The 19,366-nt window shown below is 38.6% G+C and overlaps 1 long non-coding RNA gene across 1 annotated transcript in view; it reads right to left on the bottom strand.

Moving 5' to 3' along the window:
- Nucleotides 1-10,680: 10,680 nt before the first annotated feature.
- The window catches only part of LOC145544942 (uncharacterized), an 82,896-nt gene continuing 74,210 nt past the window's right edge, over nt 10,681-19,366 (bottom strand). Inside the window, exons 6-8 of the long non-coding RNA XR_014081745.1 lie at nt 16,928-17,165; nt 14,475-14,728; nt 10,681-11,723 (exon numbers count right to left, since the gene is read on the bottom strand). This is a non-coding gene — a long non-coding RNA (uncharacterized LOC145544942). The remainder of the gene's footprint in view (nt 11,724-14,474; nt 14,729-16,927; nt 17,166-19,366) is intronic.

Genomic DNA, 19,366 nt, shown 5'->3' with positions numbered 1-19,366 from the left:
AGGATTGATCTCCTTTAGGATGGATTGATTGGATCTCCTTGCAGTCCAAGGGACTCTCAAGAGTCTTCTCCAAAACCACAGTTCAAAAGCATCAGTTCTGCGGCGCTCAGCTTTCTTCACCGTCCAACTCTCACATCCATACATGACCACTGGAAAAACCATAGCCTTGACTAGATGGACTTTTGTTGACAAAGTAATGTCTCTGCTTTTAAATATGCTATCTGTGTTGGCCATAACCTTCCTTCCAAGGAGTAAGCGTCTTTTAATTTCATGGCTGCAATCACCATCAGCAGTGATTTTGGAGCCCAAAAAAATAAAGTCTGACACTGTTTTCACTGTTTCCCTGTCTACTTCCCATGAAGTGATGGGACCAGATGCCATGATCTTAGTTTTCTGAACGTTGAGCTTTAAGCCAACTTTTTCACTCTCCTCTTTCACTTTCATCAAGAGGCTCTTTAGTTCTTCACTTTCTGCCATAAGGGTGGTGTCATCTGCATATCTGAGGTTATTGATATTTCTCCCAGCAATCTTGATTCCAGCTTGCGTTTCATCCAGCCCAGCGTTTCTCATGATGTACTCTGCATGTAAGTTAAATAAGCAGGGTGACAATATACAGCCTTGACTTACTCCTTTTCCTATTTAGAACCAGTCTGTTGTTCCATGTCCAGTTCTAACTGTTGCTTCCTGACCTGCATACAGGTTTCTCAAGAGACAGGTCAGATGGTCTGGTATTCCCATCTCTTTCAGAATTTTCCACAGTTTATTGTGATCCACACAGTCAAAGGCTTTGGCATAGTCAATAAAGCAGAAATAGATGTTTTTCTGGAACTCTCTTGCTTTTTCGATGATCCAGCGGATGTTGGCAATTTGATCTCTGGTTCCTCTGCCTTTTCTAAAACCAGCTGGAACATCTGGAAGTTCACGGTTCATGTATTGCTGAAGCCTGGCTTGGAGAATTTTGAGCATTACTTCACTAGCATGTGAGATGAGTGCAATTGTGCGGTAGTTTGAGCATTCTTTGGCATTGCCTTTCTTTGGGATTGGAACGAAAACTGACCTTTTCCAGTCCTGTGGCCACTGCTGAGTTTTCCAAATTTACTGGCATATTGAGTGCAGCACTTTCACAGCATCACCTTTGAGGATTTGAAATAGCTCAACTGGAATTCCATCCCTTCCACTAGCTTTGTTCATAGTGATGCTTTCTAAGGCCCACTTGACTTCATATTCCAGGATGTCTGGCTCTAGGTGAGTGATCACACCATCGTGATTATCTGGGTCGTGAAGATCTTTTTTGTACAGTTCTTCTGTGTATTCTTGCCACCTCTTCTCAATATCTTCTGCTTCTTTTAGGTCCATACCATTTCTGTCCTTTATCGAGCCTATCTTTGCATGAAATGTTCCTTTGGTATCTCTAATTTTCTTGAATAGATCTCTAGTCTTTCCCAATCTGTTGTTTTCCTCTATTTGTTTGCACTGATCGCTGAGGAAGGCTTTCTTATCTCTCCTTGCTATTCTTTGGAACTCTGCATTCAGATGGGAATATCTTTCCTTTTCTCCTTTGCTTTTCGCTTCTCTTCTCTTCCCAGCAATCTGTAAGGCCTCCTCAGACAGCCATTTTGCTTTTTTGCATTTCTTTTCCATGGGGATTGTCTTGATCCCTGTCTCCTGTACAATGTCACGAACCTCTGTCCATAGTTCATCAGGCACTCTGTCTATCAGATCTAGTCCCTTAAATCTATTTGTCACTTCTACTGTATACTCATAAGGGATTTGATCTAGGTCATACCTGTATGGACTAGTGGTTTTCCCTGCTGTCTTCAGTTTAAGTCTGAATTTGGCAATAAGGAGTTCATGATCTGAGCCACAGTCTGCTCTTGGTCTTGTTTTTGCTGACTGTATAGAGCTTCTCCATCTTTGGCTGCAAAGAATATAATCAATCTGATTTCGGTGTTGACCATCTGGTGATGTCCACGCGTAGAGTCTTTTGTTGTGTTGTTGGAAGAGCGTGTTTGCTATGACCAGTGCATTCTCTTGAAAAAACTTTATTAGCCTTTGCCCTGCTTCATTCTGTACTCCAAGGCCAAATTTGCCTGTTACTCCAGGTGTTTCTTGACTTCCTACTTTTGCATTCCAATCCCCTATAATGAAAAGGACGTCTTTTTTGGGTGTTAGTTCTAGAAGGTCTTGTAGGTCTTCATAGAACCGTTCAACTTCAGCTTCTTCTTGTGTCCCTAAGGACCATGGAAAAGACATGCAGCTCTGGACTTTCCATCTCTTGACTTCTTTTAAGTGAGAAAATAAACTTCTGTTTTCTTTAAAGGCATAGTTTTTCGTAGTCTGCAATATGTACAGCTGAAGCTAATCAAAACAGTCATAAGCCTAAAGTAATTTCATCAAGTAAAGTGTGTTTCCCAGAATCAGGCAGACCCACACATTGCTCAGAATTTGGCCACATGGCCAATAACTTCAACATATGTTTTGGGGTCATGTATTTGTCACTAGAATTCCAAGGACAGTTCATCTCTTGTATGAGTATCACTTATTACTCTCAATTCAATAAGTTTATTCTTGAAGGAAAAGATACATGTAAATTGCTTAGTGTAGTACTTGGAATACAGTAAATGCTCAGTAAATATCTGTTACTTTGAAACAGAGCTGCAATAACAAGGTAGATGTACCACCACTTAGATCCATGTGGGGTTTGTGCTCCAATGCCAGGTGTAGAAAATCAAGGTGGCATTCATTTATATGTCAAAATCTGTGAATCTCTTTTTGAAATTTACCCACCACAGTTCTATTGTGTTCTTCAAAATCTGAAGTCCTTTGAGTAGAGGACAGTTGAGTCACAGAAAATGCGTTCACCTCCAATTGCCACCTACTTGGTCTACATATCAAGTCTAATACCTACATTTCCTTGACCAAAGCAGCTATCCTTTGGTTGAAAATCTGCAATTCCAAATTTGTTATATTCAGATATCCAGTCATTAAAATCCCATGGGTGGAGGAGCCTGGTAGGCTACAGTCCATAGGGTCGCTAAGAGTCGGACACAACTGGGTGACTTCACTTTCACTTTTCCTTTCATGCACTGGAGAAGGAAATGGCAACCCACTCCAGTATTCTTGCCTGGAGAATCCAAGGGATGGCAGAGCCTGGTGGGCTGCCGTCTATGGGGTCGCACAGAGTCGGACACGACTGAAGTGACTTGGCAGCAGCAGCAGCAAGGAACTAATAGGGCTTCCCTGGTAGCTCAGCTGGTAAAGAATCTGCCTGCAATGCAGGAGACCCTGTTCAATTTTTGGCATTGGGAAGATCCCCTGGAGAAGGAATAGGCTACCCACTCCAGTATTCTTGCCTGAAGAATCCCATGGACAGAGGAGCCTGGCAGGCAATAGTCCATGGCGTCACAAAGAGCTGGACACGACTGAGAAATTAAGCATACAAGGGACTAATAAGTTATATTACAGGGATCCCTTGAATTCTAAAAAGTTTTTCATCTTGGGAAATTGCTTAGTAAATTTCAATATTTCCTCTACCTTATGACTATATGAAAGTCAGCTAAAACTATGTTTCTACTCTCCCCCCGGCAAATATAAAAATGGTATTTAGGATGTGAACATAAGGAAAAAATCACATTATTGGCACCTGTCTCTCAAACATCGTTCAATAAACCTAATTTACTAGTAAATGTTGCAGAGGAAATTAGACACACTCAGCTTTTCTTATGACTTGAAATATTGCAAACTTGTATTTCTCCTTATATTGGAAATTTTTCATTTCCTGCAAATGAATATATCTTTTTATGTTTAATCCAAATTTCTCATATTTTATACTGACAAATGATTACATATTGTTAGTTCATGTATACTAAAAGTTAATTTTTGTTTCTAAAAATTTAGGCAGACTTCTCTTTGGGATCAGGAATACCCTAGACTGCATATTTAACTCTTGCTGAGGTTCTTGGATTTGAGAGTAATCATGTATGTGTGTGTGTGCATGTATTGTGTTCATTTCAATATTCAGATAATATAGCTTCTCTCTCAAAGCTCCTACCTTCTAACATTTCTCCCCCAAATAAAATTATTCTCTTCTAATGTCCTCAAAAATCTCCAAATAGCTCATAGTCAACATGGAACATGTTCCTATTTTAAACCTGTGAATGGCACACAATTTGAAGGCCTGGGCTTTCACTCAAAAGATTTGTAGGCCCCAAATGTTGGTTCTGACATTTTAGATATATGTGGAAAATGTCAAAGACAAGCTAGTTAAGATTTTAATGTTTTAAAGAGTATGTTTGTACATCAAAGAATGCAGTCTATATATTAGTATTAGTATTAGTCCAACAAACATGTATGCCAGCAGTTACTTTGGGGCTGTAAAAATTACTGAATAATGAAAGGAGTGGAAAACTCATGAAGGGAAGATTTAGATTGTGTTTCCATCCCTATTAATTTATTTAATCATAGAATAATTACTTGTATTGATATCATCGTACCTCAAATTTCATGCATTTATTCTTTCACCACATATTTATTGAGCATCTGCTATGGTGCCAGCCTATGGACACAAAGATTAATTATCATTTTATCAGCCCTCAAAAAGCTTGTAATCAAGTGTATAGATAAGTGCAATGAGATTTTATAGGCACTTTTCCAGAAGTATGTTTAGGAAATAGTGAGACTATAGATAGGGAATAATTTCTCATGAGAATGCAGTCAGAAAACACTTCAAAGAGGAAGTGGTGGTTGAGTTGAGTCCTGATAAATGAGTAGGTGCTCATCAGATAAGCAAGGACATTTCACTATAACTAATCCTCTAGAAAAGATGTGGAAAAATGAAATAGCAGGTCTCTGACTTGAGTCCCCTTCCCCTGGCACAACATTTTTTTTTTCTGGCAGCAGAAATTCCTCTTTATTTCTCTCAAGCTCAGCTATGTCTTTCATTTTTGCTTCTGTTATACTTATGCAGCATGTCTATGTATTTGTATCAGAAAAGATGGCTCCAATTAGCTGTCTGCCCTGATGTAGGAACTTATTTTTCATTCTTTTAGAAAACTATTTTAAACACTTAGCTATATTCCAAAACTTTTAAGAACACATCTGTCTTTCTAAAATACTACTTCATTAGTGTTCAAACTGTCTTCCCTGGTGGCTCAGAGGGTAAAGCATCTGCCTGCAGTGTGGGAGACTTGGGTTCGATCCCTGGGTCGGGAAGATCCCCTGGAGAAGGAAATGGCAACCCACTCCGGTTTTTTTTGCCTGGAAAATCCCGTGGACAGAGAAGCCTGGTGGGCTACAGTCCATGGGGTTGCAAAGAGTCAGACACGACTGAGCGACTTCACTTCACTTCTTCAGTGTTCAAAGTGGTTCAGCGGCTAAGACTCCATGCTCCCAACGGAGGGGGCCTGGGGTTCGATCCCTGTTCAGGGAACTAGATCCCACATGCTGCAGCTAAGACCAGCACAGCCAAATAAATAAAACAATTTTTTTTGTAAAAAAGAAACATGTTGACTTTTAAACATTACAGTAGGTACATTACATTACAGTACATTGAGTAGTAGAATAGAAAGTCTTGGGAGGCCAGGGGAGGGTAGGGAGAAGATTCTGGGTAAAGAACCATATTTAAATTTGCTAAAGTTATAAAACTATAAACTCATGATACTTGCTTTAATGCTCCCTATTTCATCCTCGCATCTAGGTAGATGTCCCATAACCCAATCTTCCCGGTTTATTTCATCTAGTTCTCTGAGCTAGTTTAATAAATAAAGTAGCAAGTTACTCCCTAAACTCCTCAGTTTTTTTGTTTTCTGTTTGTCTGTTTTTATCTCTTTGTAGGCCTAAATACAAGAATGGTGGACTTTGCCAATAGAAATTTCCTACTTGAGTTCTGCCTCTCGGAGAATTGATTCTTTGTAACTACCTCTCTTGAACTGGTACCCCCTTAATATTTTCTCAAGCAGTTCCTTCATGCAGTTTCACATCCTGCTTTAATCATATGTGTCTCCTCCTGCTTATCCTGCCTCCATAGTTACCTCTCAGAGATCAGTTTCTTCACAACCTGACCCCACTGTGTCACTGTGCAAAACTCCCAGCCTCTCAACCTGAGTCACCAGATGCCCCTTTCTAGTGTTACCAGCCCAGGCTCCTGTCCCCAGCCTACCCTGTCTCTTCTCAGGTAGAATCAGCATCACACATTAGTAGAGATCCAGTTCCATCCATTTGACTAGACTTAGCCAGCCTCGAGTTTTTCAACTGGTGAGAGTACTTATAAAAAATGTATTATTTGAAAATCTTTTTATTACAGAAATTTCAAGTATACAGAATGACAGAGAATAGTCTGATGAACCCCATGTACCTACCTATCATCCAGGTTCAACAATTTTCAACTCCTGGTCAAACCTGTTTTATCTCTACCTCTACCATACCCTCTAGTTTATTTCAAAACAACTCCCAGATGCCATATAATTTCATTTGTATTCCTCTTAAAAAGTGAGTATCTTTATTTTAAGAACATAGCTATAATGCAATTATCATACCTAAAAATACCGTCCCTCAGATACTTCCCTAACCTCTTCAAACACCCAGACAGTTTTTATGAATTGAGATAAAAAAAAGAATATATGTGCCATTGGTTGCTTTATCTCTTAAGTCTCTCTCTCTTCATAAAAAAAAAAACAAAACTTTGTAATTTGAAAATTTCCAAACATATGCAAAATAAGTGGAAAAATATCTGTACTCAACACCCAGCTTCAATAATGATCTACAGTCTGTCATTCTTGTACCACCTATACCTTCACCCGCTCTCCAATTTCCATTCAATTGTTTGAGGTAAAATGTCTATATATTTAAATATACAAATCCTAGTGGTACAATTTTGACAAATGGATATATGAATATACCCAACGCCTCTGTCATTACACTACACGCTTGTGCTCAGTCGTGCCTGACTCTTTGCGACCCCATGGACTGTAGCCACGTCTCCTCTATTCATGCGATTTCCCAGGCAAAATTACTGGAGTGGGTTGCCATTTCCTACTATGGGGGATCTTCCTGACACAGAGATCAAACCCTCATCTCCTGCATGTCCTGCATTGGCAGGCAGATTCTTTACCACTAGTGCCACCTGGGAAGCTCTTATCATCACACAGGACATTTCTGTCTCCTTAAATGGTTCTCTTTTGCTTCTTACTTCTTCACTAGCAACAACTTTGATATTTTTTTAAAAATCTTAGGTTAAAGAGTCAGGCCCTAGTGAGGACAAGATTCAAGCCCTAGTGAGGACCAGATTCAGGACGTAGTGAGGACGATAGTCAGGCTGTAGTGAGGACAAGAATCAGGGCTCAGTGAGGACCAGTCAGGCCCTAGTGAGGATAACAGTCAGGCCTAGTGAGGACCAGAGTCCGGCCGTAGTGAGGACCAGCATCAGGGCCCAGTGAGGACCAGAGTCGGGTCCCAGTGAGGCAAAGAGTCAGGCCGTAGAGAGGACCAGAGTCAGGGCACAGTGAGGCACAATGTCAGTTTCCAGTGAGGACCAGAGTCAGGTCCCAGTGAGGCAAAGAGTGAGGCTGTAGAGAGGAACAGAGTCAGCTTTCAGAGAAGACCAGAGTCAGGCCATAGAGAGGACCAGAGTCAGGGCACAGTGAGGCACAATGTCAGTTTCCAGTGAGGACAAGAGTCAGGCCCCAATGAGGCAAGGAGTCAGCCATAGTATGGCAAAGAGTCAGGCCAGAGAGGACAGAGTCAGGCTGTGGTGAGGACGAGAGTCAGGCCAAAGTGAGGACTTGAGTCAGGCCCTTATGAAGACCAAAGTCAAGATATAGTGAGGACCGTAGTCAGGCCATAGTGGTGACTAGAGTCAGAGCCCAGTGAAGACCAGACTCTGGGCCCCGTGAGGACCAGAGTTAGCTCCCAGTGAGGCAAAGAGTCAGGCCATTGTGAGGCAAAGAGTCAGGCAGACTCTTTAGTGTGCAGACTCTTTGTTGTGAGGCAAAGAGTCAAGAGTTAGGTCCCAGTGAGACAAAGAGTCAGGCCGTTGTGAGGCAAAGAGAAGACGAGATTCAGTCTATAGTGAGGACCAGAGTCAGGCTGTAGTGACTTATAAAATTCTTGGAATATTATACTATTTTATGTTCAGCGTCTTCTCAGTATAATGTCTATGAAATTCATCCTTATTGGATTAGTTTGTTATAATTGCTCTCATTATCACATATGTTTATCTTTTCTCTTGTTGATGGACATTTGGTTAATGCAAGGTTTTAGCTATGGAGAATAAAGCTGCTAAGAACATTCTTACATAAAACTACCAATGGTTAAGTCTCTTAAGTTGCACGTCTTTTATAAGGCTGCTGCGAACACTGAACTAGCAAATACTGAATGGTTACTTCGAGAGGAAACACAAGGTAAGTTTCTGAGAGTGTCTAGTCCCAATATTTTAGTCAACTGATCAGTACATAACCACGTTTTATGTGCAATTCTTCTTAGAGACACCTTATTTAATATGTACTGTTGATCCATTAACATTGAACTCACAGTCAACAGCCCTATAACTCATGCCAAATGAAGCTTCAGTTCAGTTCAGTCACTCAGTCATGTCGGACTCTTTCCAACCCCATGGAAAGCAGCATGCCAGGCTTCCTTGTCCATCAGCAACTCCCGGCGTTTGCTCAAACTCATGTCCATCAACTCAGTGATGCCATCCAACTATCTTATCCTCTGTCATCGTCTACTCCTCCTGCCATCAATCTTTCCCAGCATCAGGGTCTTTTCAAATGAGTCAGTTCTTCGCATCAGGTGGCCAAAATATTGGAGTTTCAGCTTCAGCATCAGTCCTTCCAATGAATATTCAGGACTGATTTCCTTTAGGATGGACTGGTTGGATCTCCTCACAGTCCAAGGGACTCTCAAGAGTCTTCTCCAACACCACAGTTCAAAAGCATCAATTCTTCAGCACTCAGGTTTCTTTATAGTCCAACTCTCGCATCCATACATGACTATTGCAAAAACCATAGCTTTGACTATATGGACCTTTGTCAGCATTAATGAAGCTTACCTAACAAATATTTTCTCCAAAGAAAGCATCACAATTTTCTTGTACTTAGGAACACTAGACAGCACCTCAGTACTACATTTGTGGGCCATTTTAAACAAAATCACCAATGAAAAGCACAAAAATGTGAAAAATTTGGCACCAAATGGACTACAGAAAGGACACTGGTTGACAGTGTGAGAGCGGAAACAAGAAGGCAGAGCATTGCTTCACTCAGTCATAGCTAGGAATGTGAGCACTGGGTGACTCAAATTTGGGCTGCTCTTCTTATGGTCACAAATGATCTGCAAAGTCACTATGAATATTTATCTGAGGGTTCAAGTAAATTTTAGTGAGTAGGTAAATTCACAAACATGTACTCCACAAATAATAAGGATCGACTGGATATGTAAGACAGGGTTCTCATCTCTTCCCAATGCCTAGAATTGGGGTAAAAAAAAAAAAAGAAAAAGAAGTGGTACAGGAAAAGTATTATGTATTTTTAAAGAAAGCAACTTGGCTAATAAGATTATCATTACTATAGACATCTACATTTTCGTTTCTGACTGGCCAGATTTCATAATATTTAGGAAAATGGTGAACAGTCACTCTTACTTCTTAGAAGATTAGAATTCAAGAAAGTGCTGTCACTCAGAAGTAGTTTTACTGATTGAAAAGCAAAGTAAAAGGATTTCAGTAAAAGGATTCAGTAAAAAACGATCTTGTCTGTACACATAAAATAGTAGGATTGATATAAAATAAGATAATAAGCCTTTTTGTAACTGCAGGTTTGTTTGAACTTTTATTTACTCCTTTCCTAATTTTCATTGTTCAGTTAGAACAGTTATGAGATGATTTTACTATCCAAAGCAATTTGTTGCTATTCACTCCTCAACCATAGCTATCTACCCTCATCTTTTACTGTCCAATTCCAAATCCTAACAGATACTAATACACTGGAGGTTTAGACTGGGCTAGGGGTTGCAGACAACTAAGTGATACATAATAAGAAAATCAGAACAGGTCAAGTTACTCTGAAGACAAATCCTCATGTAAAGCCATGAGAGTCACAAGTGGTCTGATTAGTGACCCTCTGTAATGTTAAATTTGGAGTCAGACCTGAGATTTGGGAATGGTTCAATGAATCATTGTTGCCTCTCACCTTCCCCCTTGGAAAAATATCTGCTATGTTGCAATCACTGAGCATTTGCCAAATGCTTTCTGGGATGCTCTAATCCATCTAGGAATATCCCCTCCTTCAAGCTCTTATCTGCTCTGTAGGAAAGTTTTTGAATTTCCAGTCTCTAGCCTGTTGCACCTAGATCCTGGCCAACCAACCTAACAAGTGTGTGGTTCAAGTGGCCCCTTCGATCACATGGATAACCAAACATGTCCAGGGAACAGAGGAGAATTATCACGTTAGTAATAACATGTGCCTGATTAGAGCTTGTGTGTAACTCTTCACACAGAGGGAAGAAACTACCATTAGAATTCTACTGATATTATGATCAATGTCAAACAGTGTCTTGTTTGATAAGCATAAAAAGGAACACAGCAAAAACCTTGTTTTATAGGTACAGAGTAGTGAGATTGAGTAATAGAAATAATCAATAGTAGTGAGATTGAAAATAAGAAATAATTCCTTTCATAGCTTGAAATTCAGTTAAAACTTTTGTTTATTCAAGTTCTAGATTTAATTGAACCATCTGTGTATACCACATAAGTGATTCTTCTGCTCTTCTAAACAATCGGTTGCTCTTCACTCCTCAGCAATAGGCATCTACCCTCATTTTTTATCACTACTTCCAAATTCCAACGAATTATTCAACTGGAAGATTAGACAAAACAGAGTTGAAGACAAATAGATGATACTTAAACACAAAGAAATGGAATACATAATGTAAATATTTGACTGTTCTATTCGATATTTAAACGAGTTTGGTGTTAAGATTTAGAAATACAACTGCTGTGAATTTTTATTAATGACATGCTGAATTGTCGCCTTGGCTATTACACGATTGGTCACACACGAATAAAAGGCAAACATTTATACGTGAGAACACATACAAACTGGTTAACTTATATGAAACTTCAAATCTGTCACTGTAAATAAAACAGAAAATGGATTAAAATAACAGTAAGAAAAAAAGATAGGTTATCTCAAAGACTTAAGAGGCAAAACTTCCAATTATCTTGAGATCATTTATCCAGCAATCAAAATAGGACCCACTCACCCAGAGGTTAAGTGTAAAATTTCTGAGTGGCTTTAAAAAGAAAGGAGGGGGAAAGGTTTAAAAACTATGCTAAAGCTCATAATCTTTATTAGTAGAAATTTTCTTATACTTAAGCTTATTTAAATAAACTTGATTATTTCATTTCTGGGGGCACAGAACATTAGAAACAATAAATTTTTGCCCCAGGCTTTACAGACCCTAACATGTATTGTGTGTTTACCTTGGGTGAGGGATAGTTACAGAAATAGCTAATCTGATCCTAGGTGGTACGTATTATGAGTCCCCTCGTTTCACAGACAAGGAAACAGTTGGAGAGAAGTTGATAAACTTGCCCAGAATCACACAATAGAAACAGATAGGGTCCGAATTCAAAGACAAGTGTTGTTTTACCAGAGACCACACTGGCGAAGTTCTCGTGGCAGGCGTACAGTGATGAACAGGTCTGAGGAAGTTCCTGCTGTCACAGTCTACAGGGATAAGCCAATGTAAGAGAAGAAAGCTGGCGGGAGCAAGAACTGACACACAAGAACAAGGAAGGAGGCTGAGGACTGGGGATCACCAGACCCTTTACAGTTATGATTTAACTCTCTCTCTGCAACCATTCTGCAAGTTAGCATAAGTACTTTGCAGATGAAGAAATTGAAACTGTAAATAGCTAAGCAATTCCCCGCAATTGTATAATTCATTAATAGTGGACCTGGGATTGGAATCCACGTCTGCATGACATGAAAGCTTAATTCCTTGCTCCTACACATCACTTGTTGTTGTTGTTCAGTTGTTCAGTCATGTCCGACTCTTTGCAAGCATGCCAGGCTTGTCACTACTCTAACAAAACACTGCAAGCCCAGGAGCATAGACACAATTCAGTCTAGTCCACTCTGTACAAAAGGAGACAGTCCTGTACACAGTACACCAGGCTGTGAGGGCCTTGTGCAAGGCATAAAATGGTTAAATGTATAAGTGGGACAATAATGAATGTGTAAAACTGATACCTGAACAATCAAGAACCAGTTACATTATGCTGATTACTCTGTTTAAGAAAATATACAGCATATTTTTAAAAATCTAAAAATAGACATGGTGAAAATAAAACAAATTTGTGGATTTAAAGAGATGAACTTTGAGTGTCTGGAAAATTTTTGAAATACTTCTTTCCTAATGAAACCAGATAAATAAAGTTTTCTATATTGGGAAACAGTACAAATAGACAGATGAAATAAAGGTTAACACAATTTTGTGTCACAGGGTCCAACAAATAGTCCCAACCCTTTAATACCAAGTTGGATTATGTGTTAACAGTGAATGATTCAGCATCTAAAAAGTGTTTCTACAAGTTATAAGAGATTATAATTTGTCAGGAATTAAAGCTTTTAGAAAAGTAAAATAATTGGATTTCCTTTCAACCATACTTTCATGAGAGAAAAAGGACATTAGGTATTCTTCAAAGACTTCTGAATTTAAAATTCAGGTATTCAGTGCCAAGTAAATAGAGGATTTACATTAGAGAATAATATTCATGGCATGTATTAATGCAATGTTTAACTATGTTTCCTACACTTTCCCATGTATGGTGCTGTATTGATGAGTGTCTTGTAATGATAGTGTATGTTCTGAGCTATGAAAAGGCAAAAAAGTTAAAAACTATAATCGGTGTAATTTGGGAGTAATACATTTGCTTCTGTTTTTTTTAAATTAGCCAACTATTGCTTAACTAATACATTTCAGATAACACAAATATTAGAAGACTTTATTCTCAGGCCTATTCAAGGGAACATTTGAAAAAAAATTGTAGAAAGTAGTTCTAGAAATATAAAAAATCATAATTTTTCCATGGCATATTAGTTGTATTGACCTGAATGCTCTTTTAAAGTCCTATGTCCTGCTTAAGTGTTTGATGTAATTTTTATGAAAAAATTTGATAATTTAAAAATAGCTACAAAGACATAGACAACACTCAAACAAACAAAAATACTACTTGTTACTGAGTAGCTCTAACATTTTACTGTGTTGCAAGAAAACAATGTGTGGGAGATAATTACTTAATTTTGACCTGTATATTTGTGCATTCAAAAGTGCACTTCAAAAACATAATCACAAATAAGGGTTATGTTTTGTTCAAGCCCTCTTGCTAATTATGGGGGATTTTCCAAAAAGATCAAAGAAATGGATTTAGTTTAAAGTACAAGCGAAAGAAAAACATTTTCTTCCTGAGCTTTCACATGGTGGAAGGAAGATGTGTAGCTACAATTACTTTCTGTAAAATTTCCAAGATGGTTACAGTGTTAACATTCCCTTTGAAACTATGCTAAGCCATTCACTTTGATTTTTGTTTCAAAATATTTAGACACCATACAGGGTAATGGTCTAATATTTTTAGGAAAATCTTACTTTTACTTTGATTCCTAATAATATTTATGAATAACAAAGAGTTTGTAAATGTAGGTCCCATACTCATTTAGATACTTAGAACATTTAATTAATTAAAAAATTACTGATTTTGAGTAGGTCTTTCTTTTAATGGACTTCTGAAATTTTATGAAATATGATTTGAGTTTATAGCAACAAAGAGAGATCTACTTATGAAGTTTCTCATGCCAAAGATACTCTGAAAGGTCTTTCTTCCAGCCTTGGTATAAATATATATATATATATATATATATATATATATATATATATGTATAGTGCATATATACTAATTTGTAAGTTAGAAAGAGTCCATTGTCTATTATTAAGACAACATTTCAACATGTAAGATGATATATTTTTCCTTTTATAGTAAAAACATTTACTATAATTATATCTTCCAGGGAATCATTTAAATGTTGAATGGACTGCGAGGAAATCCAACCAGCCCATCCTAAAGGAGATCAGTCCTGAGTGTTCATTGGAAGGACTGATGTTGAAGCTGAAACTCCAGTACTTTGGCCACCTGATGTGAAGAACTGACTCACTTGAAAAGACCCTGATGCTGGGAAAGATTGAAGGCAGGAGGAGAAGGGGACAAAAGAGGATGAGATGGTTGGATGGCATCACCGACTCAATGGACATGAGTTTGAGTAAACTCCGGGAGCTGGTGATGGACAGGGAGGCCTGGCGTGCTATAGTCCGTGGGGTCGCATAGTGTCAGACACGACTGAGTGACTGAACTGAACTGAATTGATGATAGACTTTGTCAAAGCAACAATTAAGCAATTGGCCTAGAATGATACTTCACACACCTAGAAGAGGCTCAGAGAGTAGTTCAAAAAAATAAAGTCAGCCACTGTTTTCACTGTTTCCCCATCTATTTGCCATGAAGTGATGGGACTGGATGCCATGATCTTAGTTTTCTGAATGTTGAGCTTTAAGCCAACTTTTTCGCTCTTCTCTTTCAGTTTCACCAAGAGGCTCTTTAGTTCTTCTTCACTTTCTGCCAGAGTAGAGACTCAGAGAGTAGACTCATTAAAAGAACGTGATGTCCTGTTTTCTTCCCCTTTAAAGGAACAAAGCATTTTAGCAGAAATATAAAGGCAGAGCATACCTATTTCTTGTTTATTAAAGATAAGGTTGAAAGGGAAGCTTACCGCCACCTGCTTGACATCTTCTCAGAAAAGACTAATCTTTTACTTTCCTTTCCTTTTTCTCCTTACAACTTTTAGTTGGTTCACATGTTCCAGACTTCAGGGGACAATGTCATCTTTCATTTTTAATGTGGCATGTCCTCGATTTCCTAATGACCATGCACACACAATGGGTGTAATATTGGTGGCTCCTAAGACATACCTGTCTTTGTGTCATACTTGTTATATATATCTTGTGTGACAATTATGACATACTTTTCACATCTCAAAGATTTAAATTTTTTTTGAGATAATGCATATAGATGTCTCTTAAAATTATACGTATATGTATGCATAAATACACAGAAATTTATATATTAGTGTCATTATTATGACTCATAGTATGATCCCAAAGGTATTTTTTAATGATAAGATCATACATATGTAGCAAAGAAGGAATCTCTTAAACCATCTACATAATCATATAGAATGGATCTAAAAGCTGCCACAGAAACCTCAGGACTCAACTCAAGACTGGGGACTGGAAATGAGAGAGCATTTCTGTTTATATTTGATTTCCTGGCTCCATGTCTTTATATAACTAAGAAATGATATGAATTCACATAATCATGGCCAAAAGCCAAATCTTCTACAAGCATTGGTGAGTGTAAGTTTATGTTCATGAATAGATATATTAAAGATTCCTATCTTTATAATTCATAAACTTTTGTGTCTAAACAGAAAAAAATACAACACAATGTTTGACTAAAAATATATGGATTAAATGTGGTGCTTCTAAACAGAAGCCCTATCTTTTTCACTCTGGATAAAATTTGTTCTTTTCCTTAACTAATTTTTCCCCTTTGATTCAAGTCCTCTGTGACTTGAGAATATTTTCCTTGTAGGTATGTTAAATAATATACTATAAAATAACATATAGTAAATTAAAATTTAATTAAATAGGGAAGTATTTAAGAATAAAACTTTTAGACCTACGCTCTTGAAATTTAGATAATATTCTTCCTTGAAATTTTAATGAGCTTCAAAATTTGTAAATGTTTTCCCCTTTCTTAAATAAAATATCATCCAACATGTAATTGAAAAATAAAAACTTACATATTACAATATTATTGTGTCTATTCATCATATATGATGCACTACTCTATGTGATTGACCAATTTAATCTGAAAGTGACATGAGGCCACTATTATCTGCTTATGACAGTTACAGCAAGATGGATGCAACTAGAGATTATCATACTAAGTGAAGTAAGTCAGAAAGAGAAAGACAAATGCTGTATGACATCACATATGTGGAATCTAAAATATGACACAAATTAATCTATCTATGAAACAGAAACAGAATCAGAGACATAGAGAACAGACTGGTGGCTGCCAAGAGGGAGGGAGATGGGAGAGGGTTGGATTGGGAGTTCAGGATTAGCAGATGTAAACTGTATATATAGAGTGGGATAAACAATACGGTCCTACTGTATAGCACAGGGAACTATATTCAATCAGTTCAGTTCAGCCGCTCAGTCATGTCCAACTCTTTGCGACCCCATGGACTGCATCACACCAAGCCTCCCTGGCCATCACCAACTCCTGGAGTTTACTCAAACTCATGTCCATTGAATCGGTGATGCCATCCAACCATCTCATCCTCGGTCGTCCCCTTCTCCTCCTGCCTTCAATCTTTCCCAGCATCAGGGTCTTTTCCAATGAGTCAGTTCTTTGCATCAGGTGGCCAAAGTATTGGAGTTTCAGCTTCAGCATCAGTCCTTCCAATGAATATTCAGGACTGATTTCCATTAGGATGGACTGGTTGGATCTCCTTGCTGTCCAAGAGACTCTCAAGAGTCTTCTCCAACACCACAGTTCAAAAGCATCAATTCTTTGGCACTTAGCTTTCTTAATAGTGCAACTCTCACATCCATACATGACTACTGGAAAAACCATAGCTTTGACTAGACAGACCTTTGTTGGCAAAGTAATGTCTCTGCTTTTTAATATGTTGTCTAGGTTGGTCATAACTTTTCTTCCAAGGAGCAAGTGTCTTTTAATTTCATGGCTGCAGTCACCATCTGCAGTGATTTTGGAGCCCCCCAAAATAAAGAAAATAAAGTCTCTCACTGTTTCCACTGTTCCCCCATCTGTTTGCCATGAAGTGATGGGACCAGATGCCATGATCTTAGTTTTCTGAATGTTGAGTTTTAAGCCACTTTTCACTCTCCTCTTTCAGTTTCATCAAGAGGCTCTTTAGTTCTCCTTTGCTTTCTGCCATAAGGGTGGTGTCATCTGCATATCTGAAGTTATTGATATTTCTCCCAGGAATATTGATTCCAGCTTGTGCTTCATCCAGCCCAGTATCCTGTGATAAACCACAAAGGAAAAGAATATGAAAAAAAGTATATATGTGTGTGTGTGTGTGTGTGTGTGTATACACACACACATATATATACGTATATATACACACATATATATACATATATATATATAGCTGAGTAACTTTCAGTTCAGTTCAGTTCAGTCACTCAATTGTGTCCAACTCTTTGCAACCCCATGGACTACAACATGCTAGGCCTCCCTGTCCATCTGCCTCCTGCCAACTCCCGGAGTTTACTCAAACTCATGTCCATTGAGTCGGTGATGCCATCCAGCCATCTCATCCTCTGTTGTTCCCTTCTCCTCCTGCCTTCAATCTTTCTCAGCATCAGGGTCTTTTCAAATGAGTCAGTTCTTTGCATCAGGTGGCCAAAGTGTTGGAGTTTCAGCTTCAGCATCAGTCCTTCCAATGAATATTCAGGACTGATTTCCTTTCCAACCAGGATGGACTGGTTGGAAATACTTAACACAACATTGCAATTCAACTATACTTCAATGACAAATATTAATAAATTAAAAAAAATAGTCACAACTTAGTGCATCGGTGGTTTCGTAAATTTTCCCAACGCAAGTTAATAATCTGGGCAGAGTAAGACCTTTGGCCATCCTTCAGGGTCAAAATTCACTCTCTAGTTATGTCATTCAACCTCCCTCAGTGTTCACCAGAAAGAGTCAGCAGCAGCTCGCATGGCCCCTATTTCACCATAATTCGGTCTTGCTAAACTCACAGCACGGCTTCTCTTTGCTGTACCTTTGAAATCTCCGGAATGCCTCTCTACTGGTTCTCACCTAAAAATGCCTCCCCCATCCACAACTCTCCTTTAGCTCTCACCCTCTCTCCTTTTCTTCCCTTTCAAGCTTCCTGAGAGAGGGTTACATTCAGTCCCTCCACTTTCTCATCTCTCATTCCCTCCTTTATTCTCACTCCCTTTTATAGTAAAATACACATGACATAAAATTTGCCATTTTAACTATTTCCGGTGTACAGTTCCATGGCATTAAGTACATTCATATTATTATACCACCATCACTGCTATTGTCTCCAGAATGTTTTCATCTTCCCAAACTAAAACTCTATACCCATTAAATAATAATTCTCTATTCCTCCTCCTCTACCATGAGCCCCTGGCAACCAGCATCCCACTTGCTGTTTCTTGAGTTTGACAGCTCTGGGTGCCTCATGCAAGGGGAGTCATACAGTATTTGTACTTTGGTGGCTAATATTTCACTTAACATAATGTCTCCAAGGTTCAGCCCTGTCTCCCTTATTGTCTTTTTTCCAGTCCTGTCTCCTTCATATCATCAAAATGTTCCTTGCCAACGGTACCAGTGATCTCTTTACCGTTCTGGAAAATTGTGTGTCTTAACTATTCAAAAGCATTCAGCTGCCCTTGGCATTGCTCAAAACTCTCCTCTCTTGGGTTTCTAAGACATCCCTCTCTCCTGCAGCATTTCTAGCATTTATTTGTGAGTTCCTTTCCATTTTAAATACTGTTTTTCTTTTGTGTGTACATTTAAAGCAGCTACATGTACATGTACATGTTAGAGCATACTCACTGGGTGATCTCGCCCATTCCCATGGCTTCTGCTACCATCCACATGTGGATTCTGACTCTACCTCCAACTGGATTTCTCTCCTGAGCTCTGGAGATGGGCAAACTTCTGTAGCTGGAGACTGCCCCATGAATGCACCATGGACAATACGTTCAAAACTGAACTTAGCATATTTACCTCCAGATTTAGATCAACATATGGATGGAACCATCCTCTGAGACATTCTTGACTTTTTAACTTTCCCTACCCATATCATTTCAAGACATCATTGATGTCTTACACTTTTCTCAGTTTTGTTCACTGACAATTTCTGGAATATCCATTCTCACTGCTCGGTTACTAGTCAGTTCAAGCATTCTCTCTGGGTTCACTGTCGCAGGGCCCTGCTTCACTTCCTTCGGTTTCTTCCTCATCTAATACATTCACCTGTTGCCAGAATGATATTTTTACAAAGCAAATCTGATTATATCACTCTCTGAATAAAAATTTTCAATACCTTCCCATTGCCTTCAGGGAGGAGTCCAAACTCCTTAGCACAACACGTCATGTTCTACGTTTAAACCTCAGCATTTATGACTTTCCTTAGATATTCTTCATTTCTACAGGCATGACAAACCACCCTGAATGCACTCT

Source organism: Giraffa tippelskirchi, chromosome 4, assembly GCF_054371585.1.
Source record: "Giraffa tippelskirchi isolate mGirTip1 chromosome 4, T2T-mGirTip1v1.2.pri, whole genome shotgun sequence".
Classification (NCBI taxonomy): Eukaryota; Metazoa; Chordata; class Mammalia; order Artiodactyla; family Giraffidae; genus Giraffa; species Giraffa tippelskirchi.
This window is presented reverse-complemented; position numbering and strand designations above follow the sequence as displayed.